The sequence below is a fragment of the Agelaius tricolor genome, unplaced genomic scaffold (assembly GCF_023055355.1).
Source record: "Agelaius tricolor isolate 1412-34295 unplaced genomic scaffold, bAgeTri1.0.p SCAF_1, whole genome shotgun sequence".
In the NCBI taxonomy this organism is placed as follows: Eukaryota; Metazoa; Chordata; class Aves; order Passeriformes; family Icteridae; genus Agelaius; species Agelaius tricolor.
The window spans coordinates 1,766,317-1,792,949 of record NW_027269261.1 but is presented as its reverse complement, the minus strand read 5'-3'; the positions used below and the strand labels follow the sequence as shown (position 1 = coordinate 1,792,949).

General features: G+C 47.1%; 1 protein-coding gene across 1 annotated transcript in view; it reads left to right on the top strand.

Annotated features, from left to right (window-relative positions):
- BMP2 (bone morphogenetic protein 2) overlaps nucleotides 1–26,633 on the top strand; it is a 199,512-nt gene that overhangs the window by 150,693 nt on the left and 22,186 nt on the right. The window contains exon 4 of the transcript XR_011681361.1: nucleotides 6,756–6,885. The gene's annotated coding sequence lies outside the window, so the exon portion shown is untranslated. The remainder of the gene's footprint in view (nucleotides 1–6,755; nucleotides 6,886–26,633) is intronic.

The following is a 26,633-nucleotide window of genomic DNA, read 5'->3' as shown; positions in this document are numbered from 1 at the left end:
CCAAACTTTTCCAAACTCTCCCAGATATTTGTTTCTAGTGGTGGAGATATTTTGCAAGTGGCAGGTGTCAGTATATTAAGTACTGAATTCTTCATTCTCCCTTTGGCCTCATTATAATTGTGGTATTTGTTTTTAAAACTAGGCTGACCTTTTTCATCACTCCTTTTTGGGGTCATACCTCTGTAAGGCTCACAGATGCTGAATTTGGGCAGGACCTTTTAGCCACAATATAATCTTATGGTATATAATATATATAATACATGAAGCTCCAAAATTTCAGAGGCTCCATTAACAGTACTGTGCAGAAATTGGGATTTTTGCCATTGGCTCGATTGGCTCCAAAATTATACTCTTGCTGCTCCTTGGAAGTCATCTTTGATTTGGAAATGATCTTGACAAGTGCTGTGATCCATTGCTCTCCAAGGGGATTCCTGCTACTTCATTGTTTCAACAAGGCTGTAAATAAGAGAAGAGCTTTACTCATCCAGTGCTCCTCTGGTCCCAGCTCAACTCAGAGTACTCAGCAATGGGCAACAGCAAAATGTTAATCAAATTCCTTTGAATCTCAAAACAAATGTTGAGTAGAGCTTCTTCAAGGCTGCAGAAAAATCTCCATGGGAAACAGTCAACATTTCTATTTAGTATATTGTCTCAACATTTGACATTTGTGAATCAACTGGTGAAGGGTTCAGGAAAATAATTTTTTTTTTAGATATTAGGAATATATCTATGTGAGTTTATACACATAAAATGTAAACATCCTTCTATCTCAGACAGACATACCACCTAGATAAGGTTTTTCCTTGCCAACTATGTGTGTGTATATGTGATATTTATATATGATAAGAAGAAAGTTTGTAGCCAGCTCCAGCTGGGAGCCAGTCACCTTGAAGGCAGAGCTGGTTTTCACTTGTTTGTTTAACAAAGTGCATTTTAGCAAATGGGCTCTCCTCACCAGGAGCTGGACTCCCAAAATGTGCTCTGAGATGTTCTGCCTTTGGGATTGGCCGTCCCTGTAGGTGCTTCCAGTCACTGCCATCCCTTAAGGTCTCCGGACTTTCCCATGCAGGTGTTTAGGGAGAGGGCTGGGCCCACCTGGCCATCTGTGCAAAAATCCCATTGACCTCAGCAAACCTGGGTTTCACTGCCAGTCCCTGGAAGATTTTTACAGATATGCAAATAAACACTGCCCATCTCCCTTAATTAAAGCCTCCCCCTTTTGCACTGTCCATGGTATTAACCTGCATGGTATTAACCTGCATCATATTAACTGAAATTCATCCAGGCTGGTGGAAGCACACACTGAAGGTCCCTCATACAAAGTGCTTCCCCCAGTAAATTCAAAGGGATAAGACACCTCACAACTGGCTTTTATAACCTCATAAAGAGAAAAGTCTGGCTCAAAGCTGCTGACTTTTTCTCTAGCAGAGAGAACTGCTCAGGGATGTGCAGCACTTCCCCTCAGAGAGCCAAACCCTGCAACTCAGAGCAGGGAAAAGTGTCAGAAATGGCTGCACACACGAGGCACCACAGTCACTGTCCAGCTGTATGTGACAGCACAGCCACCAGGTTTGGGCCCAACAGCTTGCCAGCAGAGATGCCATCTTTGTCTTCTTTGACAGCCTTGATGGGATCACTGCCATGAAGGCACCTGGAGCCCTTCAGTGAATTCAGGTGTGACCCTTCCCACTGAGAAGAAGGAGCAGCAACACAGGATTTGCTCACCGTGTTTATGTCACGAGGAGCACCTCTAGGCAGGGCTCCCTTACAGCACTGCTGTACAAAGTCTGACAGAAGGCCTTGCCTCAGCTCAGCCAGTGATACATGGAGGCAAATAGCAGTGCTTGGCAGGCTGCAGATTTCCAGCTAGAAATCTAACACCAAATAGTTCTCATTCTCTCCTGCTCTTGACACTTGGCCTTACTCAGGACTGCTTTGTTTTGGTTTGTTTTTCTAAAGAAGGTACAAGAGCAGATCCTGAGGGGCCTCTATCTCTGATTCCCATTACAGTTCACATTTCACTCACTGGCAGACTGTCTCAGAAGTGTCCCAGGGTTTCCCCTTCAGATTTTAAACCAGCAGAAAGCAAGACAGCATGACCTCTCTCTGGTCCTGGAGCTGCAGCTGTAATCAGAAGCTTTATGATGAAGTTCAGCTGGAAGAGCAAAGGAGAAGCAAAAAAAAAAAAAAACAACCAAAATGCAAACCAAAACAGGGGAATGCCATCAAAGTCTTTCAAAGTCAGAAATTCATTTTACCTTTGTCAATGGCTGTGGTTTTCAAGGATAAAGATCAAAGTGCTGACCGTGGGCAGAGCTCTGAGGAACGCGGAGCTCAGCCTCTGGAAGCCTGGCATTAGTGCCACAGTTAGACCGTGTCTAGACGGGCACGGGCTGCTCGTGCCAGCTTTGGCAAACTCAGCACCCCAGCGCTTGCATCAGAGCTGGAGCACTGACAGTGAGGCATCCAAACTGCAGAGGGGAGAGAGCAATCAGACTCCAGCAGAGTGCAACTGGACAAAGGAAGTTTAGGGGAAAAAAGGGAAAACCAACCAAAAAAAACCCCACCCCCAGAAAGACAGCTGAGATGCACCCCATCTTCCAGGTTTTTGCCTTGTGATTAATGTACACAGAAAGCTTAGATAACTGGCGGAAAGTAATGCCAAATTTTATCAATACAGATGAGCTGGCTTCATATTTCTCCAGCCCTTTCATGTGGAAATGAGACTGCATTTGATGGGGCCAAGCCCATGTTTGAAATAGCTCAGCTGGGATGTGCTTGTGGTGAGGGTTCAGGTGCCTGTGCAGAGAATCCTACAGCTGGACCCTTCATGGGGGCAGAGAGTGCCTCCAGCTTCCTGCCCTTTCCTCTCCCTCCTGGGGAGGACTAAAGCTCTAGCTCTGTGGGATGAACACCCACCAAGCCTGAGCTGATGGACTGTGCAAGGGACAAGGGGGGTTTGCCTGCTGAGTTCCTCCACATTCCCTGGCACATTCCCTTACAGATACCCTGCTGCTGTGTGCCAAAGGAGCAGGTGGGGAAATGGGGCAGGACACACACACAGGTTCAGCAGCTCAGCTTATTGCACCTGGGGCCCTGCACATGGCACCCTGTGCCTGGCTGAGCCCGAGGCTGTGCTGGCCCAAGGATGGCACACAGGCTGGCACAGGGATGAGCTCTAGAAGCACTGTGTGCTGCTGGACAGCCCCACCACCATCTCAGAGCTCCCCAGGGCCTTGAAAACAAACATTGCTCCTCCAGCTTCCACCAGCCACAACAAGTTCAAAAGGAACTGCAGATTGATGTGGGCAAACACGGTCTCCAATGGATGGAGACAGAGCAGAGGAGACATTTTCACAAAGCAGCTGGTTTCAGCTGTGCTTCACACCGGGGAATGTGCTGCCCAGTGTCAGGAATACGGGGTAGGACTTGCTGGAAACAATGAGCTCAGAGCCCGCGCATTGCTATTCTCAGTGCTGCTCCTGACTCACCTGCATGGCCTCGGGTGAGTTACTCCAGATTTGTGCCTTAGTTTACCCAGTGGTAGTGGCAGAGATAGTAACAGTCTCACAGAGTGCTGAGAGAATTAGTTAATTAATATTTGGAAAACAGTTTGTGCCTTGACGTCTTTGTGCCTTTGCTTACCCATCAGTAACATCAGAGATAATAACTGTCTCATGGAGAGGTACGAGGATTAATTAATTATTTGAAAAGCAGGGTGAGATTCTTGGATGAAAGGTCCTATGTGAGTAAAACATATCATTAAAAACATCTCCTGCTCTTCTGTGAAGTAAAAATAAAGCTGTAGCTTCTTAGTCATTCAAATAATTAAACCATAAATACTGTTTATTTTAATCTTCCCTTTAAAAAAATAATCTAATCTAGGCAGTGATACCAGCTAAATAATGAAAAATGTTTCAAATTCAGGAGACCTATCAATTTGAAGAGCTTGATTCTTAATTGCTTTTTGATGTCTATCAATGGAAAGTGAGAGCAATTGTATTTACTGATGCTGGGGCAGCTGGAAGGATGCCCACAGCTCCTCTGCCTGCTCTCTCTCCTAGGCACAGCAGCTGTAGCTATGCAGGGTTTCTCACACTCTCCTATTTGACTTGCTAACCAACAGGGAGGTGCAGAACAGCCCATCTTACAGGCATATGCCAAAGGCAGTTTCCCCCAAAACCAGGGGTGCACTGAAGCAGGGCTGCAGGAACAACTTCTCCTCCCAGGAATGGTGGCAAGGGGACAACTGGACCAAGAAAAGGCACCACGAGCCCTCGATCCAGTCAGCCCCTTGCACCCTGGGCAGCTCACACTGCTTGTCTCTCCTGAAGCTCAGCACTGAGTGGGTCCTGCACAGGTCCACAGGGAGAGAGACCCCCTGCAGTACTGACCAACACTGCACAGGAACAGCAGGGCAAGGGATGGGGTCTATATTTAAAATCATCTTTTATTTAGAGACATACATGATAAATGTGAAAACCCATCTGGGGACTTACTGTAAATTGGGGCATAAAATACGTGCATTTGGCCCATGTATCTCCCTATGTCTCTAGTTTTTGTGCCTATTTTTGTTTTACAAAGTAGATAGGTGAAGCAGAGGCTTGAAGGATCAAGTTTTTAGTTGAAAGGAGCCTCTTTTAAGGTGTAACTACTGCTGGGAACCTGCTGTGCTGGTCACCCCAACCACCACACCACAGAGCCTCCCCCGAGCTCCGAGGGCCTTGTCTCACCCTTTCCATGGCCTCCCACTCCTCTCTGCCCCAAGAAGATTTTGCAGCAATCACCAGTAGCCTGTGTGGGAATGGCAGGAGGAAGAAAGGATGTAATTGCCTTCCTGAGCCCCAGCGCTTTCATTAGTTAAATGTCCTCCCATCTTTCCACGCTAGTCCAGCTTCTACTGAATTTTCATCAGGCCAGAAGAGGCCTTCAGGGCCATTTGAAAGCAGCCATCAGATAAAAGCGATTGGCACCCTCCTTATGCGGCAGGCAGGGAAGCAGACACGGGCAGACTGGTCCCACAGGAAGGAGAGAGAGGAGGGACCCGGTGACTCAGAGCTTTTGACTCCCAGCTGTCAGCTTGAGACGCTGCTCCAGCCAAGCATAAAAGCACATGGTTATCTCTCAGCTCATGAATAATCCCACTGATTTAAGCCATAAACTCCAGCATCCAGGCCTTCACTGTCTGACTACGCTCACCAGGAGTGGATAAACAGGAGTGCAGGTCTGGATATTCCTCTTGATGTAGAGGAATGGCAGCAAGTAGAAGTTTCCTTGGTTCAGGTTTCTAAGAGAACGAGCAATGGGATGAAGAAATGGCTTGGTCCCTGATGGAGGTCTCTCCACACTGGACAGGAGTGAGCTCAGCACCTCCCTCACAATCATGCTGGATGTATGTGTGTGTGTGTGTGTGTGTGTGTGTGTGTGTGTGTTTGTGTGTGTGGTGCTGTTTGGTGACATTGATCTCAGTGGTGATTCCCCAGGCATGATGCCCAGGTGATGTGATCCCAGTCCCCAGGCTTTGCTGGAGGTGAAAGTGGCATTTGCACATAGGATGACACCCAGTGTCTTCTCCCAACTGGGGTTACTGAGTTCTTCATCCCTGTGCCCATGGGAAATGTCCTAATTGTGAAGGAATCTCACTCACAATCAGAGATGTCCCTCAAAACTCAAAAAGCCAGTTCAGGGTACAGTTCACTCCCCCACAGTCCTTCTGGCTTTTTCTTTCTAGCACAGGGCTGAGAGATCAAGGGAAATGAAGGAAGTTCCATTCCTGTTGCTGATGGCAGAGTGAGTGAAGCCACCTAAATTATGGTGGTGTTGCTACCAGATGGTCGAGCATAGTTCCCTTCTATCAGACAAAGTAATAGCTTCACAGACAAAGTAGAGAGGACCAGAGATACCAGAGCTTTTGGGAAACACATCCCATAGCTGACTGAAAAGTGTGTTTTACCTTCATCTGTTGACACGGGATTTTAGCTGGATGTCTGCTGTTCAGTCCTTCCCCAGAGGGGAAAGGTGGAAACTCTGAGAAAGACTCTGAACCCAATGAAAATGGGGTCATTCTGTTAGCAATTTAAAGGGCATGGTGTGGGGTTATGCAGGCTGGGACAGGAGCTGGTGGTTTAAATAAAATGTTCAATAAACCTGTGCAGAGCCCATTTTGCTTCTATTTATGAGAAGCTTTCAGTTTGGTCCTTTGCAGCCTTGTGATCTCTGAGCTGGAGATGTGTGAGCTGAATGGACCAATCCCCATTGCCTAATATGTCCAAATATTCTTCCTGCTCTGCATCCATCTGCTGCCTCATGTCATTATGGCATGCTGACATGAAAGCAGAAGGTGTGAATGGAAAGCTCCTTCTGCTGGCTTTAGCTCACGACAGCTCAGATATGGGTGCAATGCTCCCCTGGACACCGTGAGGCTCAGCATGTGCTGGAACACATTTCTGGGGCTGAGCTTCCAGGGGGGCTCCAAGGTACAAAAATAGGCCAGGCTTCCCTTATGTCTTCCCAATAACTGACATTGAACTGATCAAACCTCAGGAAGGGTGGCCCTTGTCCTCACTCACAGCTCTGGGGTCTCAGCTCCTGGCTGGTTTCTGAACCAGTTCCCTCTGAGACAAGAAGTTCTTTAAGAATCAGTGGCCAATACTGGATGAAAGTCATCCACTTGCATTTGGTTGCAGGTTCCCCTAGCACAGATGCTGGAGTTTATAATCTGCATTTAATTTCCCCCTCTTTCATTTCCCCCCTAGGAATACAAGGGGAAACAAAACCAGGAAAGGACAGAAAGGATGGAGGAGCCCCACTTGTGCCTGGCAGCTGGGGACTTGGCAGTCTGACTCCTGCTCCAAGCCCTTCCTTCAGAGTTCTGCCTGACCTCAGGTAAACTGCACCACAGCTTCCCCACTGCTTAGAAATAGTTAAATACACCACTCATTCCAGAGCATTTACAAACCTACAGGTGGGAAGCATCACCTTGGAGCCAAGCACCTGTAAAATTGCTTGCTAAGGTATGTGCTCCCAAATTCAAGGCATGGAAAACCCAAGGGTTTCATAACAAAATGTGGAAAACCCCCTACAAATATTCCAACACTCCCTTTTTCAGGCCACACCCCAAAAGCAAGTGAGACTATAATGGACAAATCCTCCTCTGGCAGAGGGCAGAGCCAGAGCACCCTTTGCCCAGTCTCAGCCGAGTCCAGCCCATGCAAGATGCCTGTGGGAAGAGGCTGGCAGGGCCCAGCCTCCATGGCCCTGTCCCTTTGCTCATGGCAGCAGTGCCAGCTCACAGTCTCGCTGTCTGCCCATGGCAGACGGCTGTCTGAACCTGGGACCTGGGAAAATGGGGATAACATCAGGAAAAAACAACAACACCTTACGTAGCTGCTGCTCCATCTCACCCTGTGCTGGGAGATCCTCCTTGCCATGGACTGAGTCAGCGCCTGTCCTGTGGTCCTCAGCTCTCCATGGAGCTGCTGCTGCTCCAGGCTCGGGGCTCCTGGCATGTGGCATCCCACGCGCTGTGTCCCATCTGCTGCCACGGGCAGCACTGGGAGCAGAGGCTGTTTGCACCCTGTTTGGGCTGGTTTGGCCCCTGTGTGGGTGTGAATGCGGCTCCCCAGTGGGTCAGGATGGAGCAACAGCCCCTGCCCAGGAGTATTCACTGGCTCCTTTGAAAAATCTCCCCAGATGTTCATGGCATCTTAGGTTACCACAAAGTATCTGCCTGGATCTGGGCTTTGATTCTCCTCTCTGTAGCTTTATTCCAGGCTGGCTGGGGCAGTGCCTTTCCCTCAGAGACCACAACTGACAGTTCTCCTCTCAGGGAGAGGGAGGAATGGGGCAGTGGTTGCATTTTGGGGGAGAGGGAAAGGCTGTTTGAGGCCATGGGGCAGCTGCAGAGCTGGCGAGGGTGATGAGGAATTACCTTTTTCTTTCTCTGGGTGGGATGGTGAGGTGAATGTCTCACCTCTGCCAGCTGTAACAAACATGGGGAGCTGAGCTCCAGCAGTAGATATGTCACCTCCCCCATCTGCTCTGCTGGTGATAGTGGCTTCATCCTGCAAAATAAGCAGAGACAGAGAAGCTGAAATTGCCAAGTGGGAATTCAGTTTGTATTAACTCTGAGAGCTGGCCAAAGAAGGAGAAAACATCCATCTCAGGAGGGTTTTCAAGATTTGGACACTTGGCTTCACGTTTTGGTATGTTCAAACATGATCTGTCAACTCCCATCAGGGGAAACAAGAGGAAGAACAAACAACTCAGTCTGCTAAAGTCAGGGCTGCCATGGTTAGAAAGTTTATGAAGCACATGGCTAAAAATAGGTTAGTCTGAACCCATAACGTGAACACAACTCTACACTCCACAACTGGATATTAAGGGGTTCCTTTCTCTCTTGCTGTGCTAAATCCTGGAACATTAGGAAGTAAAATGCAAAAACAGCTCTTAAAAGTAATAATAACCCTCCTATCAAAATTAGAGCTCAGCTGTGCAACTTCCACATTCCTCAGCCATGTACTTGTGTTTGAGAAAATTCATGGTAAAGATTTTACTTACCTGAGCTTTGGGTGTCTCCATTATTAGTAGGCCACAAACGAATTGAGTGGATGATGCAAAAATGAGTGCCAATAAAATATTTACACCAATTCTTCATCCTGTGTGAAACTTCTTTTATATATATGTATATATGTAATATTATAAATAATAGGAATTATGCTCATATTTTGTACTAGGGATGTAAACACTGGTCCCAACAGCAGTGGCAAATGAACCACTCACATTTTCTGATTGCATAATTTGCCTAGAGGATGGATACATAATTACACTATAATTAAGTATAATAAACAGAGAAAATTATTTGAGAAGGAAAAATTATCACAGCCTCAACCACATCAGCCAGAAGCTCTCTTCTAATTAAGTTATTTTATTAAACAAAATGTTTTTAAGGTGGGTCTGCTTTGAAATTGTACATTATAGCCCATGTAATGTAATTTACTTTATAAGTAAAGCACAGCTTGTGTATGGACAGATGATACCTGATAGGACTCATGAAACACAGAGCCATTGGGCCAGCCCAGCTAGGTGCTGAGTCCCTCACAGCCCTGGTCCAGGGAGCAGACCCTGGGTGCTGCTCTGGGAAATTGCAGCCTTTCATGTGCACTCACTCACTCACTCACTCGCTCTTGCTATGTTACCTGTTTGTTTGGGTTTCTTTCTGATTTAAGGGAGAGATGAGAGCACCAGGTAATTCTGATGCTGTCATCCTGTAATGATACAGTGGAGGCAAAGCACAAGAGAAGAGGCAGCTCAAGCTGGCCCAGGTAACTGATGGTGTTTGGAGTTGAGCTTTGAAGCACTATTCTCTCTCAAAAGCTTTACCCCCACTGGTGGGGCTCAGTGCTTGATGAGATGAGAAGATGAAGTTGGCTTTAATGCTGCTGTGGCAGAAGAAATCCAAATCACTGGATCCTGAACTGCAGGACTCAGGAGGATCCCCTGATCTGCTCCTGTACATGGCAAAGGCCACCACACACCTCCAGCTCATTCCTCCTACAACTACAGCTTATTTTTTCAAACACTTGCCCCTAGCCACTCAGGGACTGACTACAGGAGCCTTGGGGCATTACTCTGCAGGAAGCTACTGCTCCTGTTCCCCACCACCACAAAAATTAAAAAACCTTCACCTTCAAGTTTCAGCCAGAAGATGTCTGGATACATCTGCCTCATTTCCCTTCCTCTTGTGAGATTGTGATCAAGCCTCTCTTCAAGCCTCTCTCCTGTAAGCTCATTGACACTTGATACTGATCTCTTTTGGTTTCCTGGCTCTTCAAGGCTCCTCCAGCCTTGCAATGTTCTTTGGGAAGATCTCTGTGTAGCAGCAACCTGATTTCTTAGCTATTCCCTCCCTTTTTCAAGGTTTACTTGCAATCATTTAGGTTTTCTTTCGTGCCATTGCAAGAAATAGTGTAACTTCAGTAGCACATCCTGTTGGTACCTGCTTGGGATGAGATTTAAGAATGGATTTGCATCCCAACATAGGAGAAATTCCCTGGACAAGGCCAGGTTGGATGGGGTCCTGAGCAACCTGATCTAGTGGGTGACATCCCTGCTCGTGGCAGGGGTGGTGTTGGAACTAGATGATCTCTAAGGTTCCTTCCAACCCAACCCATTCTATTCTATGATTCCAAGGATAATCAGCGAAAGAAGTAATTGTGTCTTAAAATATCAGTAGTGCACAACAGCACAAGGTCTTTGAATTCCAACTGTTGAACATCATGTTATGAGAACATCTGCACATGCCCAGTGAAGATCTTTGTCCAGCTCTGCCTACTGCTCACCAGGGTAACAGAGCAGTGTGGTGGTCAAGAGGAATCTTCTCTTGTTTGGAGTTTTCCACTCTTAAGTATTTGCAGAGCTTTGAACCACAAAGTGCTGTGGGTTATTGATGGATTGCTGATGTGTGTGGCTACAGGATGCCCCGGGGTCTGTATCCTCCTCGTGCCCACTTCAGCTCCTCTGCCCATCTCAAGCACTCTCAGGTGAGTGGTGACCTGGTTTCCAGGAGGAGCTGCCATGACACGTCACGTGGCAGTCACAGACGTTGCAAACTCCAGCCAAAGAGTCATTCTCAGCTGCTTGGCAAACGCCAGACCACAGAAACTCAATGTGTCGTAAGATTCCACTTGGTCCCATAATGATGGGTGGGAAAAAGGAGGAGGATTATCCGTAGACCTCAAAGTGTTTTACAAAGGGAGACAAATGCTGCTATTCCCATTTATTGGATAGGGCAATGGCAAGCTGAGACTTGCACAAAGTCACCCAATTAATCAGCCAGAAAACTGCCACTGAAACCCATGTTCTGGTCTAAACAGGTTCTCAGACTGCCCTCATCACTGGAATATCTGAGTACCCTCCAGTAGCACATGAAGAGAATTTGGGCATGTCCGTGCTGGCCGAGGCGAACAGCTGCCTGTCCATCCAGCCCCCTTCCCAGCCAGCTGGACAGCAGCCATCTCCAGGTGGAATGTAGCCACATTCCCACCATCCTGAGCCCGGATGTACAAACCCCACCACAAGGCACCCCCACCTAACTCGGCTCTGTGGCTTCCAGGGTGCAGCTCGGGTATGGGGCACAGACAATGCAGATGCGAGACTATCTCTGAGAGCAGACAGATATTTCCTTATTCTAAATCTAGTTTCATCATCTGCAGTGCCCTTCAGAATATTTCCACATGCTTTAGTTCCCACTGAGACAGAGCACAAATGTGTTGGTTATCTGGTCGTGGCTCATTGGAAGACAGATTTGGAAGATGACACCTAAATACGGATATTTGGATGCACCGCCATAAAAAAAGAAGAAAACACCCCAAATATATGTTGCAAGTCAGGAAAAAGGAAAGAGAAAGGAGGGCATCTCTAAACTCAAGATCTATTTGTCATGAGCAAGAGTACTAAAAAATAGGTAACTTAATGACCTGAAGGAAGACAAGGTGTTATTACAGGACATTATACTGGCAAAGTTCCTGTACACCACAACAATAACTCTCTCCAGACTTCTATTCCCTTCCAAAGCATGAGGAAACACCAGTGCATTTAGCCTCAATTCCCTGGCAGGCAGCATCACTTCCTTGTGAGAGCTGACACAGCCATGGGAAGGCTGTTCTTTGCAGCAGCTACAAAAGCCCTGTGTGACCCAGCAGGTCTGACGTAGAGCTGAAGAAATGAGTCCTGCTCCAAGGAAGCTAAAAATCCCAAGGTGCCCCGAGAGCTCATCCTGGACTACTCATGCTCCTGGGTTTAGAAATCCTTTGAGGGTTGCTGAGTTCACATGAACCACTCCCAACTCTGGAAGTTCAGCTCTGCTCACCTTGACTTTGTTTTCTTCCTTGGGCACTGTCTGCCAGCAATGGGCCACTGGGCAAGGTGGGCTTTGCTCTGACACTCTCCCCTGTTTCTGGATCCAGTCCCTGCTCTCAGGGATCCAGTGGCTGCACTAACTCATCCATTCTCCTGGGTAAAGCAGGGACAGCACGTGGCTCTCTGCAGCTTTGCATTTGCTGGACTTTTGTGCAAAGCCCTGAGTGAACACACAACTTGTGCCTGTGCAGAGAGGGCACAGGGGCTGCTGGAACAACAGACCTGGTTCACTGGGCCACAATCATCCAGGAAGCTGCTGGCAAAGCTGCAAATAAAATCCAGACATTTTGCCTTTTGGGGCTGTGTCTTTACACCAACACTGCTCTTCCTCTGGGCATCTGTGCTCGTTGTCTTATCAGCTCAGCAAGTCTCCTTAAAGGGAAAGAGCCATACTTTCATTCTTTAGACCTACATAGGAAAACCCCATAGATTCTTGCAATTATTGCCCCTTTGTGATCTTTACCACTTCCTCACCATATGGAAAAGGCCTGATCCTGATGGAAATAGTCATGGTTCCAGAAGCACCACCCAGACAATGTTGATTTACCTCCACAAAGGATGTGGCCCGGTGCCTTTGGCCAGACTTTCCTGCAGGCAGCCAGTCCCATCCCTGCCTCCTCCACCCAGAAGGCTGGGGAAGTCAAGGGACAATAACTCTGCTCAGCTTCACCTGGCCCACCCAGGGAACAGCTATTTCTGTACAGACACAGAAAACCCAAGCCTTGTCCCTTTAATCTAACATCTCATGCATGTTGCTAAACCTAATTCGAAAAAAAAACCCAATCTGAAAATAGAATTAAAGGAAGCAGAGGATTTGAACTGCACTATATTTTTAAAGACAGTCTTTCTGGAAAACACAGTATTTAAAAAATGCCCCTTTTACCATGAAGTTCCTGAAACTATAGAGCCATCCCAAGCTCCTGTGAGATAAGGTTTGCAATTGGGAACTGAGTAATAGAGTAAACACAGTTAGCTTTGCATTAAGGGGCAACGTGTCTGTCTCACAATGCCCCACTCCAGAGGGGTTTGGGACTATTTGTGCTGGAAATTAAAGCTAAGAGCAATGATGATGGTGGCAGCTCATCCTCCATGCCTGACAGAGGGATGGTATCTCAGGATACAAATCTCCCTGGGGCTTTGGAGGAAAATCTGCTTTGGAGGAATAAAACCCACCACTTTTGAGAACTGAAGTTCGCCTGTCTCCCACACCTGCAGAACTGTTGATTTTTTTGATTGTGAGCCTGCAGCCTGAGGTGTTTAGGAGGGCAGCTGTTGAGCTGCAGTGGGCAGAGCTGAACACTGCACCCTCCTCTTAAGGGAAGTTACACCAACTCAAGACTGTTCTAACAATAACCTCTCATTCCTTCATATTCAGTTGACATATTCTATTAAAGGCATGGCAAAACCAGTGAAACACAGAAGTTTCTGTGGTGGTTTTATGCCAGGCACAAATATCTATGTAGCAGCCTTTCAGGCCTCTTTGCATTCTCAGAGTAAGGACCAGATCTGACTTTCAATTTTTTAATTTTCTTCCAATTTGCTGGCATAAATCTGACAGCCAGGCAGAGGTGTCTGCTTGTCTTTGGTGTGGATCTCCTGTTGCACTCCCCTCAACAGGGGAAAGTAAAATTGCTGTCCATTATCACAGCATCTCAGGTCTGTAAATTCTCAGGAGTTTCCTCCTGGAGCTCTGGAATACTTTGACCCAATTTCAAAACTGGGTATAAAGCATATATCCATAAGGGGAGCACACACACTTGGAGCATCTGCAGAAACATATGGCAGCTTCATATCCCACTCAGCAGTTTCCTGGGCTGAACACACAGAAGTGCAGGCTTTGTGAGACCAGCAGTTGCTGAGCCCTGGGTTTCTGTCTCTCTTCCCTGAACCACAATCTTTCCTTGGCTCTCTGAGAGATACCACTGCCCTCCTAACCTGGTGCTTCTTGCACAGAGTCTTTCTTAATCCTTACTCTTCCATGGCCATTTTCACAGGTGAACTCCTCTCTGGCTGCCCTGAAAATCTCTGTCCTCACCTTCCCATTGCAAGCAGAGGTGTTGTGTTATCTCTGCTTAATCCCAAATGGTGAAAAGAACCATTTCTAGGATAAGTAACTACACTTCAGATATCTTGGGATTGTGCTGGGCTGCTAATCTGCAGAGCTCATTGCAAATTTTTCCAGCTAAATCTTTTGTTTAATGAAAGATGTTTTGCCACAGGGGCAGTTTTCCTTAAATATAATTCTTTGAAGCAGAACTTCTAAAACTTTTGGCTGTTGTTTCTGACGACGATATCATTTTTCCTGTCTTATCAACATTTTCTGTGCAAACATACCCACCTATCAGCATGTTTTCCATGTCAGCAACCAAACTTGAGTCCAACATTCCTTCTACTACTGCCAAGAAAGCAGCAAATGCCACAGAAAGGATTTAAACAAATCATGTAGGTGTGGGAAGACCCTTCTGTGTCATTCTGTGCCTATGCCACGCACAGGACACATCAGCTTAAACTCTTAGAAACTTCCAGAGATGGAGATCTCTGCATCACCAGCTCTTTAAGGAAACAGCTTTCCTAAATTCTCACCTGCTCTTGTCCTCCCCCATGCAAATAGACCTATGACCACTGCACTCTTTTACCAGACCTCCTTCAGCTACTGTCTTCTCAAGTGAAGCCTCTCACAGCTGTTCTCAGTCTTTTCTAGACTAAACAAATCCAATTTAAAGAATAATTCCTTATAGGTGGTGTTTTGTGAAACCTCTTATCAGTCCTGTTGCCCAACTCCAGACTTCCTCTGAAGTTTAGTGTCTTTATTTGAAGTCTGGAGTGTGGGTCTGAGCCTGGGCCTCTCCAGCACCACGAGGACCTCCACACACAGGGTGCTCTTAATATCCCTTCCAACACCAAGTATCTTTCTGGCCACAGCATCACATGGTAGATATAGACTGGAGCTTGTCGTCTACCAGCTCCCCTGGCATAGTGCCATGACCTTGACCTGATTCCTTATGTGTATTCTTATTATGCACTTCCTTTTCTTCACCTCGGGTTATTTCTGAAGTGTATTCATAAACATTTAAGAACATTTAAGATCAATCTTCCTCCCAAGTCTTCCAGCCTGTTTTGTTGGTTTAACCTACTACTCCACCATCCAGACAGTTAACAGAGGTTTAAATGAACTGTGAGCAGCACAGACTTCTGTGGATGGTCCTCTCATTTTGATAGTGAATCATGCTTGCCCAATCCTCAAGGGTGTTATTCCAACTGATGGCTGAAAAATAGCAATTATGCTGATAGGTATCATTTCTGATACCAAGAGCAGTATTTCTGCTGAAGACTGAAGCCAAGAGTGATACCAGTGAATAACAGGTGAATCCCTGTTCATCCGCTGTAGTGAGAAACAGGCTTGAGCACCAAGCCCTGAAACTACACTCTCTCTCTTTTTTCACAGCAGCAAAGCTGGATTATTCATGGCTCTGAAAGCAGGATGGGCACATCAGAATGCCCCTAAAGCCAAGATGATGAGCTAACCAACTCTGTATTGTTAGAAGAGTCCCCACCTACACTTTCACACAAAGGGCCGATTAGCTCATGCAAAACTCTGGGAGGATGCCATCTTTCATCATTACCAGAAGATGTTTAATATATGTTAAGTTGCCAACAATTAAGTGTTTGTGTGTGTGTGTGTACACACAGTCCAGGAGATGCACACTGTGCCAGGGCAGAGCCACGTGCTGGGCACAGAGTCCACAGTGCCTGGGCTCCCTCCACCACTCCTGCAGTGTCTTGCTGCAAGGGAGCCATGAGCACTCCGTGGTCCGAGTCACTGATGGGAATACTGAGTGTCTGAGGGCACTACAACACACAGGAGTAAGGATGTGAAGCATCACTGCCCCATGGCACAGAACTTCTCTCTAAACCACTGGGTTTACATTGCTGCCAGCCTCACCTCATGAGAAGTGCTGCATGGCCCAAAAGGAAAGTGAGCAGGTGGGAGGAATGGAAAAAAATCCTTTTTTTCCCAAGTAACACATTCCCCTGTTCCTGCAGTGGTGAGCCATGCTGTTCAGAGGAACAGGTTGAGTGAGGCTGCACACAGCCCATTGTTTGTGAACCACCAAAAATCTATTGTCCACTTTCAATGGCCACCAGGAGTTCTCAGTGGCCAGTTCTCAGTCCAACCAGCTAGAACAATCTCTTTACATCATGGATTTTATGCCACAGAAGGACACAAATAAGAATCAAAGGAAGAAATCCTCTCCAGCATGAGAAAACAAGAAAGTCAGAGATACATTTGCCATGTTCCAATGGCATACCTTATCCTCAGCTAAGAGAGGAAGGAATGTCTTCTCACTGTCTTTTTCTGCACTCTTCTGTGGTCCTTGCTGAAGATTTGCAGGATGTCAGGAATGCCCTATGCTTCCCATTAGCTTAACAGCTACCCAGAAAACAAAGTGATCAAAAAAGCCACGCATAGAAATGTGCTTTTGACAAACATATAACAATGGATGTCTCCCTGACATATTTTCTAATTACAGCCTGAAAGCAGTAGCTTTTCAGACACAGGAGTGTATCACAAAAATGTTTGCTTGCAAATAGGAGAGCTTTCTTACCTCTTGCTTATACAGTGAGACAGCAGCTATTGTATACAGAGGGTCTTTCCACCTCTATACAAAGCACTGGGTGCTGAGGCTGTGTCACCTGCATCTCCTCTTCCCAGGGATGTTGGGCAAATCAAGCCCCTGGGAACTGCCTGTGAACTCATGCCTTACAGCTTGTGGGGAGGAATTACCACAGAATAACTTTGGTCTGTTTCTGACAAAGAGTAACTGGCTGGATCCCAAATGGTTACATCCCTATAGAACCTTGCAGCAGTTATGGCTCTGGGAGCTGGGCTCCAGCACAGCCCATTCATCCAGTGGGATCTCTCAGTTCTGACCTCAACATGATTCCCCTTTCAGACTGACCAGGACCTCTCCATCACTGTGTGCTCACAGGAGATGCATCAAGGGAGGCAAAGAGGGAGTTTGTGGAAGGCAGGGCAGCGCCTGCACTTAACAGAGAGCGTTTTTACTTTGTGGAAGTCTTTGCACAAATGACTTTGTCCTAATCACAGCACTGCCTCCGTTATCGCCCCGCACAAACATTCCCTTCGGATCAACATACCGGCTGGGCCAGGAATCACACAATTGATGTTTTGCTTTCCACTGCCTTATCTAAATCCAGTTACTGCTCAAAATGAGACTAAGTCAACAGACTTAATTGAATGAAAAGGCTGTGAGACAACCTGGAGATTTGTGGCTGTCTGTGTCCGTGCAGGAGTTAATCACTGCACAAACACTTTGCCACAAACGGAGCCGGGCTGAGCGGGGTTGGTTTCTCCCAGCCTGGAAGCTCCCGACACGCCGGGGTTGTGTGAGGTATTGTTGGGGCTGGCAGGAGGATTTAGACAGCACCACAAACAATGTACCACCATGGAGAAAAGCTGGGGATGGACAATGGAGCAGCCCATCAGCAAACACTTCTGCTTGCTGCCTAGATGAGGAGATAGCAGAGATCCCAGAGTAATGGCCAAAAATAATTGCTCCCCTGTAATTGCTGCTGTCCAGATATCACAAACAGCCCTGGGAAACCCGCTGGGAGCAGCTGGTTGCCTGATGTCCTCAGCTCCTTCCGGGGAGGCAGCTGCCAGACCCTGGATGTCCCCAGTGGTCAGCTCTTGCAGGCATCACAGGATTCTCCAGGCTGTAAAATTTTTCATGGCATTCCTTCTGCAGATCGGGAGAGAAAGGTCTAAATGAAACATGTGGGAACAGCCACACTGGGACAGATCCTTGCTCCACCCCACCTCTCCTCCTGTCTTTAACAGGGCCATGAACAGGCTCTATGGAAAGACCATTAAACCTGAACAGGACCACAGCCAGGATCTAGTCCCCACTGTGACAGTGCTACACAAAGCTTCTCCAGGGCTGCAGGAGGAAAAGGACACAGCCTTACCCTGCAGTTACAGCCTGTCCTGGCAAAATCTCTGCCTCTCCTTTTCCTACCACCTGCTCGGCTCAGTGGCCCCATGTTGGCATCCAGTGCTGCTGCTGTTCAGGGAGGCTGCAGTGGGAATGTTCATGTTCACAGCAATGGTTCATCCTGGCCACTGCCTGAAGGGAGGCTGAGGCTGCAAACCTCCTAAAATAGACATTAAATATCTTCTAATACAACATGACTCACTACTTTCCTGGCTGGGAGGACTCTCTCGGGTGATGGAGAACCTGAATCAGGTTCTTCAGTAGGCAGTGACGGCCTGAGGTGACGACAGGCCAAGGTGATGACGATGATGACATCTCAAGGTGACTTTGCCATGAGCCATGTAGAGACAGAGCCATTTTAGCTGGGGGGCTGAACATGGATTCTGGCTGGCAAAGCTCATCCCCTGGTACAGAGAGACACCATGCCTTGCACAGGCCACCCACTTGTCACCACACGCTGGCCTGGGGCCAGGACATTTGGCTGTAAAACTGCAGCTCTGTTGGTGCTCCTTAAAAAAAAGAGGGCACTGACGCAGCCAGATCCTTCTTCCAACAGGAGTTCTTGCCCTTTGGCATGCCACACGAGCAGACAGCACAACTTTTCCAGCAAAGTTAGGAAGGATGGGAAAGCTGATGAGCTTTGTGTTCAGGTGCATGTGGCCAGAGTGCTATGCAATGTCAAAAGAAACTGCTGCAGTTTGGGATACAACAATAACACACGGCACTATATTTCATTCTTTTAACAAGTGCTGAATATGCAAAGGCTCCTTTCCCAGCTTCTGTCTTCATCTTGGAAGCTGGGGAAGAGTTGTGTGTATAATTATTTTCAGATGCCATCCACTTTTATTGATTATCTGAATAGGATGCACAAATAATGGCAGCTAATGCCAGATCACAGGTCAAGTGAAGCTCACTCTCTTTTGGGAAAATTGAAAGAAACCCACCACGTGAATGGGTCATTGAAAACAGCCTGGGATATATTCCCTATAGTCATTCTGAAAGTTCAAGGGCAGAGGAAAAAAGAGAAGAAAAAAAAAAGGAAGCTGTCTCTGTATTCACTAAACTTCTAATATCTGAAAGTGCTTAAAAAACCACTCACACTTTTTTCATACACTCATGGAAAAACACACTAAGCTTTTGACTCGCTGGTTTTGTTTTTCCAGCGAGTCCCTTCCAGGCTCCACGCGCCCTCTCACCGTCACGTCTGCTGGGTGAGCTGGGAGCTGACAGCCTCGAGAGGAGCTCTCTGTGATTTTGCCACATCGGGTTTCAAGTATCAGCTTGCTGGAAGTGCGGCAGAGAGGGAGGAGGGAGGGAGGGAAGTGGTGAGAGCTTTGCCAGCACACCTGCACAAGCTTTGGGCTCTCCTGGACACTCTGTGTGCTAATGATGTATAACCTGCAGAGCCTGGCAACTCGCTCGCTGAAGACTCTACCAGACAGGCTCTGCATGCCTCTGATTCCTAATTTCTTAAAACAAGTAAGAAACTGCCCCCCACTCCCTGCCCCGTGCTGTAGGTAAATGCCCAGGGTGGAAATTGAGATGTGCTCAGCTGGGCAGAGCTTCTACCAAGGCAAGGAACAAATGACAATTTAATTATGGTGCTTTAGGTCTATGTAATTCCTCTAACAAAGCAAAAGGGAGGAAAAAAGCTGAAAGAGAGACAGAGTTCATTTCAGCTCCAATGTTCTGCTAATTTTTCTTTTCACTATTAGAGATGCATCTGGATCCTATTTCTAATCCACTCTCAAATTTGCTTGAATTAAAATCCCAGATCACTGCTGTGTTTTCAAGTTGAAGTGTGCATAGTAGCCAAGGTTTATATTGCAATTTCTGGAGTTATGGAATGATGAGCTCCAAAAGTGGAAAGTGTGTTGTATGCCTGAATCCTGGGGAGAAAAAACCTGGTTGGCATCAGTGTTATTTGGAATTGGAGCCCATTTGTAGAATAAATAGCCCTGAAGTTCAAACACGGCTACATTTTACATGTGGTTCTGCCCACTGGAGCTGGTGCAAGAGCAAAGGCTGCCATGCTGGAGATGTAGGAATGGGAAGTGCGACTTAATTAGAAAGCCTGGATATTTTTCAACTTTTCCCTGACATTTAAAAGTCTCCCCATTAGTTTGAAGCTTATTTTAATGAGAAATTCACTTTCTGATCAAACCAGCAGCTGCTTTGAAATACCTGCACTTTCTCTATTGCTCCCTGAATCTCAGTCCAGCACCCTGCTTATGAATAAATCCAATAGTCTTGTTAGACTGGAAAACACCACAGCTCTCATGGAGTTACGAATCCCCATATTCTCTGGGCTTTCATCTCTGCCATGACAATTCCCAGCTTCTGCCAGGTGAAGCCAGCCAGCCAATATTTATGGAAAATGAGCAGACAAATCATTTCCAATAGCAGGCCGCAATTATTAATTGCATCAGTTTACACTGACATCCAAATGGACAGATATAAGCCAAAAAATTGGAGTAATGGCTCCACCCACCTACCACCCAAATGTACACAAGCCAGCATGGTTAAAAAGAGGACTGAAAGTCAGGGCTGGGGCGTTCTCCTTCTGCTGTGTTATGGTGGGATAGCCAAACTTCCACACAACCTTTCTGCCAGGCAATTCATCCAGCCCTAAACTGACCTTACCTCACTCAGGAAGTTCAGTGGCTTCTCTCAGAATCAGCTTCTTTTTAAACAGAGCTAGAAATGCACTACTGTCAATAAGAGCAAGAGATTCTATTTTGGAGATTGGGTGTTGCAGGGTCATGATTTAAACCTGTTAAGTACCTAAAATACAGCTCAGCCCAAGCCATGGCTGGTCCTGGTGTTGTGTGTACATGTGTGGGCAGGGAAATAGCTGCAGAGGGGAAGGGAGTCCTGAAAAGAGCCCTGCACTTACCCTTAAAACTTCTTCCTTGCCCCTCTCCAAGCTGGCCTAAATTCAACTACATCGAAGTACTCCCCAAATTTCATTTCCAGTAAATTCCCAACCCTGAACAAAACAGCACCTGCTGTTTGTTGAAGCATCTTCACATGCCATGGTTGATCCATTCCTCCTGGCTCCATCACCTGGAGAAAAAGGATTCTGTTCAGCTTCCAGTTCCCACTCCTGACCATGCGACCAGCTTGGCCTCAGCATGGCCTGTGCCTGCACCTCTGGATACCACGAGCCTGCTCAGATGGGCTGGCTCAGAGGAGGGAGCTCTCCTGCAGCCCAGGGCAGCTCATACCAGTGAGGGTCTGGCCTGCAAACACTCACACCTGCAGGGTGCGGACAAACAAAGGCCCATGCTCCAAAGTGTGGTGAGCTCCAGCCCCCTAAGCCCTATGAAATCCCACTTCCTCTCCACTCGTGCTAAATGTAAAAACAGAAACAAAGACACACACCTAAATAAACAGAAAAGCAGAGAGCAGAAGGGGAGGGAGGCCCTGGTGCACGCCAACTAGTACAGAGAGATGTTTTCTATTTGCGGTCCTCTGTGTCAGACCTTGCCATGTCACGTGGACCAGAATGTGAGTGGGAGACTTGTTGGACACATTGGCTTTACAAATGCCTCACAATTGCAGAAACACCTGCTTTACATTATTTTTTTTGCTGGTCCACAACAAAATTCCTCCCTGGTCAACAGTTTTCAGCAGACCTCCTTTCCTCCTTCTCTGTGGATGGCTCAAATCACTGATTTCTAAATCCTGGGCCACCACAAGATCACTCAGGAACCTGCTTCAGTAGGAGGGTGCACCAGAAGGCAGAAAGGCCAGCTCTGCACAGAATTCTGCCGAAGTGTTGGCCAGAGGACCAAACCCACCTGAGGCTGCTCATGGCCGGGTGGGAGGAGCAGCAGAGGGGTGACCCAGCCCGAAGGGACCGGTCTGTCAGACCCATCTGTTTTCAGCATGAACCCCCCTGGCCACACCTCTGCAGCTCACAGCACTCCAGCCACCACGAGTTATTGCTCTTGGTCTCCACTGCTTCCTGTGAAGCTGGAATGGGTCTGAGGCAGCGTCCAACGAAACCAAAGGGAGCCTTTCCATTAACTCAATGGGCTCTGGATCAGGCCCAACATCTGTTTGGCCCTCTCTGTACACAGCACAGCCAATTTATTCTTTATCCATTCCTGGGCCTCTTTCTCCAATAGCATCCATATTTTTCCTACTTATGGTTATCATTAGCCCCACAAAGCACCACCGCAAGAAGGAGACTGCCTGTGCCCCTTTGGCAGCCAATCCCCTGGTGTGGCATAGTGGTGAGTGCTGCCCCAACCCCTCACCATTTCAGCAAGGCTCTCCTCTCTCCTTGTTCAGGTTTCCAGCACATTCCTTTGAGCTGCCAAGCTCTTCCTACCCTCACCTTCCCATCAAGTAATGGGCTGGTTGTGCCTTCTCTTCTATCAAAAACCTGATCAAGAATCAGTGCTGAAACCAAACAACAAGGTCCAAAGGCCTGTAAGACCCCTGAAGAGCATTGCCAGGCAGGGACAGGCTCTCTGAACAGACATTTCCACCTTGGCTGATAACAGCCCAGGCAATGGGTTCCCTGGAGATCTGCAGTGTGAGGGAAAACAGCCAACACTCAGGTCCTTTTGTCACGCATTGGAGTTCAGGGCTACAGTAAGAGACCAAGCAACAATTACTCAAGCTGGCTGTATCGGACCACAAACTATCTTATGTTGGGCAGGGCCCATAAAGTGCATTGAGTCCAAGTCCCACCTCCTCACAGGACTATTTAAAATGAAACCATACAACTACAAGCATCATCCAGACACTCCTTGAACTCTGACAGGCTTGGTGTGGTTACAACTTCCCTGGGATTCTTTCCCCATCATCCCCATATCTCCTCAAGTGTGAATGTGTGTTGTGCCAGTTCACAGCACTTCTGTTTCCATCTGTTCCCACCAAATTTGTGACTCACACTGCAGAGGCAATTATGGGACTGGGCACAAGTCTCCTCTTGGGCCCACAGTGACAGCGACAGACACAGTCCACAAGACACCATCCATTCACTGAGCACTATACAGGAGTCATTTTTATGACTTTGCCGAGCCCTTGGATTCCAGGATCTTGTTTTCAACCAGCACACATGGATTCCCATGCTGTGACATGCTTGTCATTGCTAAGCAGAGCCACAGCCTTTGCTCACAAGCCAAGCTGCTTCTTACAGCAGGAAAACAAGTCTCCAGTGCTGAGTCTAGAGAGTCTTCCAGGCATGGAGCTGTGGGTTCATTCTGGGCACTGCCATTGCCCAAGTGAGAACCCCACACAAAAATCCCTCCCCAGCATACCCCCGAAATCACATGGGTTTGGAAATGGGAGCGTGTTGCCTGAGGCCAGATGTGGGGACTGGCAGGCTGCTGGCACTATGCAGAGGCACATCTGCATGTCAGGCAGTTACTCATTCCTGCATACTTCCCTGATAAAATCTGGATTGCCTAAAGCTGGTATTTTCACTCCAGTTTCCTTATCAAGGTATTTACCACCTCCTGTCTGTGTCTTGCAGACTGAGGGTGTTAAATGCTCCCTTATTCTCTCCCTGTGCGGGGAGCTGGAGCATGTAGGAGCTGGAGCTGCCATCCAGGATGGGATTTCTAACCCCACCAGAGCAGGGCTGGCTGTGTGGCTGCTGGCCCGGGCTCTGTGGGATCTCGCCCTCTTTGTACCTGGGATGTGTCTCTGTTGATCCTCAGGCTCTGTTGAGCTTCAGCTGGTGGCTCCTTCCTGTGTTTGGGGCATTTATTGTGGTGTTTCCTGGTAGTCCCCAATCACATTTTAGAAGCTGTTTTGTCCTCTGCAGGACTCTCTTGGTGTAGCTGCTGTACAGCTGTAGGAAGAGAAGGACAGTTTGGGGTAAAGTTGTCTCAGGAACAGCAGAAGTGTATATGGCACCTCAGTAATGCACATAACATCTTTTTCTCTCTAAAACAAAAAGCAGGTCTCTGTCTCTTAAATATCAACACTGAGATAGGCCCCTGATCACAAAGGTAAGGTGTACTTGGAATTTTGAGCAGTCCCTTTCCAAGAGCACCCCACTCCTCTTTCCCACCCACTGCCGACATCAATTTACCTATTTTAGCCAATGGCTCACACAACCCCCTCTTCCTTTGGGAGAGCATCACCCTGAACCCTTCACAGGGGGTCCTTGAGGGCTCTGCTCTTCCCCCCTGAGCTTCTTAAAAGAGGAAAAAGAGAGACATGTTCTGAAACACAGTATCCTGAAAAAATATCAATTTCCTTGAGGAAAAACACTATTGGATTATTCACTGGGAAAACCTAAGCAACAGATCTGTTTCAGTTTGGTTTCATAAACATGGGAAATATTTCATCAGTTTAAGAACAACATTTGTGGAGATTGATCAGCTGGATTCATACTGCCTTGAGGGAGCTGAAGTTTATTTTGGGATGCTGATTCTACAGACAAGGCTGTCCTCAGCCCCTCCCATGAGCATTATGCTATAGGCATATAGCTTGTGCCAATCAGACTGAAAAGAATGCTTTTCAGCTAAATTCAAAAAGAATGAAACTCGATTTCAGAAATGCCACCAAGTAATTTTAGCTCAAGAAAACCCCCAATGTGGAGCTTTACAGACTTTGTATAGAAAGATTTTCTTCTGGCATTTTTGCTCCATTTTTGAATTGCTGTTTGGGATACAGAAAAAAAATCAGAACTATCACATGGGGTAGATTTCTAATTTGAAACTTCTGTCTTGACATAGGCTGGCTGAAGAAAGTGAGACCTCTTCAGGTGTTACTGCAGAGCTGTTGCCAACTTGAGCACACGTGTTTAAATCCCACCACTACACCTGTGCACACACGAAGGCTCTCGGGATGCTGGGCAGTGCTTCATGAGAGCCAGGGGCAGAGCTGTGCTGTAGTGTGGAACCTCTCTGCTGGCAGATGCCACACTTGGATGTGAGGCTGTTGTCTCACTTGGCAGTGCCCACCCTGCTGAGAGCCCTCTGCACCAGCCCTGTCACTGGCAGCAGTCCAGAGGAGCCAGGCAGGGTTCACAAGTTGGTTTTTCCCCTCCCTCCGGTGTTTGGACGAGCCAACATTGAAATCAGAGACGTGGCTGCTATCAGTGGTGGTGTTAATTGGGTGCCAATTGCAAGGAAGACAGGATGACAAGGACAGTGCTTGGGATTGTATCCAGTATCCAAGCTCTAACTTCCTTTGCATCCTCCCTCCCCTGGTATTAAGTCTAGCTAGGCTAAAACCAGCTCCAGACATGGCCACTCTTGCTGCAATTTCTCCTCAAACTCTCTCAGCAGCTGCAATATTTTGGAGGTGTCATGCACCTGCTGCAGCCCCTGCCCCGGTGCCCAGAGCGTGGGGAGGAGCAGCCCAGAGACCCCTGGAGGCAGAAGTATAGGAAAGCAGAGGCTTTTGCCCTGCCCTGCAACCTCCAGAGACAGTGCATGAGAATAAAACACAGGCAACCATGTAGTGTGAGAGAGTAACTCAAAAATTACGCCTGTAGTGAAGAAACCACATAATATATTCAAGATGTCAGAGGTTAGCCATGGTGCATGTGAATCATGCTGCAAATACCTCACCTTTAACTCTGCCGTCGTAATTAGATTACAAAGTTTTTATTACAGTTTTAAATTCTGCCTTTATAGGTTGCTGTCCAGCTGTGCACTTAAATCTGGTTTTATCACACTTTCTGAGCTCATCACATTTAATTCTGCCCCTACAATGCTGGATTAACTTTAAGGGTCGCTGAAGTCAGAAGTCACTCACCCTTGCCCTACTAATGGATTCCCAGCAGCCCCGCACGCCCGAGCAGTGACGTGTACAGTAACCCAAATTTATCATTGGGCCGAGGGGAAGGCAGAGGGGGTGTTTGTTTATTTACTCCTCTGCTGGGTTTGCTCTGGGGACATTTGCAGAGATTTGTGCTTCAGGAGGTGTTGGTTACCTCCTCCTGGGCAATGCCACTGCCCTGAGAGCTGGAAGGGAGGATATCTGCGTCTGCCTGGGAGAAAGAAAGAAATCCAGAAATCACACCCTGCTGCCCCACTTGCTCCTGCCACAACCCCCTCTCCTGGTATTTTGTGGGTCCCATCTCTAATATTTGAGGCAGTCCCAGAAGACTGAAAAAACCCAATTTTTTTTTATTCTAAGGATGACTTCTTTGCTGTTACCTATCATCAAGAAAGCAGGACAGGGCACAAATGAAACTCTTCATCTAAACAACATTCACCCCCAGGTTTTTACCTCAATCTATTTTTATTCTCTGATGAGCAAAGAGGTTGGTGTTAGATACCACCAAAATAAGATGATTCATTGCCTTGAAAAAAATCATCCTGCAAACAAGCAAATAAAGGGGAAATCATATTCTATTAAAAGAAACCCTCAAATAATCAAGAAATTAGGTGCTGAAGGTCCAAGTGATTTACATGAAGTCACAGGGAGTCTGAAGGATCTAGGAAATCACACTTGCTCCAGTGGAAAAGACATTTCTCTCTTTCTTGCTGAGGAATACTTTATTAGGGCAAACCTGAGCCAGAGATGGACAGCCAGCATGGAATTTAGTGGAAAGTGGAGGGCAAACTGTCACAATAATGCCATGACAATTTTTGACCTTTGCCTTTCAATGACTAGACACATTTTTGCAATCAAGGTTAATAATCTTCAGCAATATACAACCTTCTGCCTAGGAATGTGTGGTGATTAGGGCAAAGAATTTCACATGGTCACAAAATA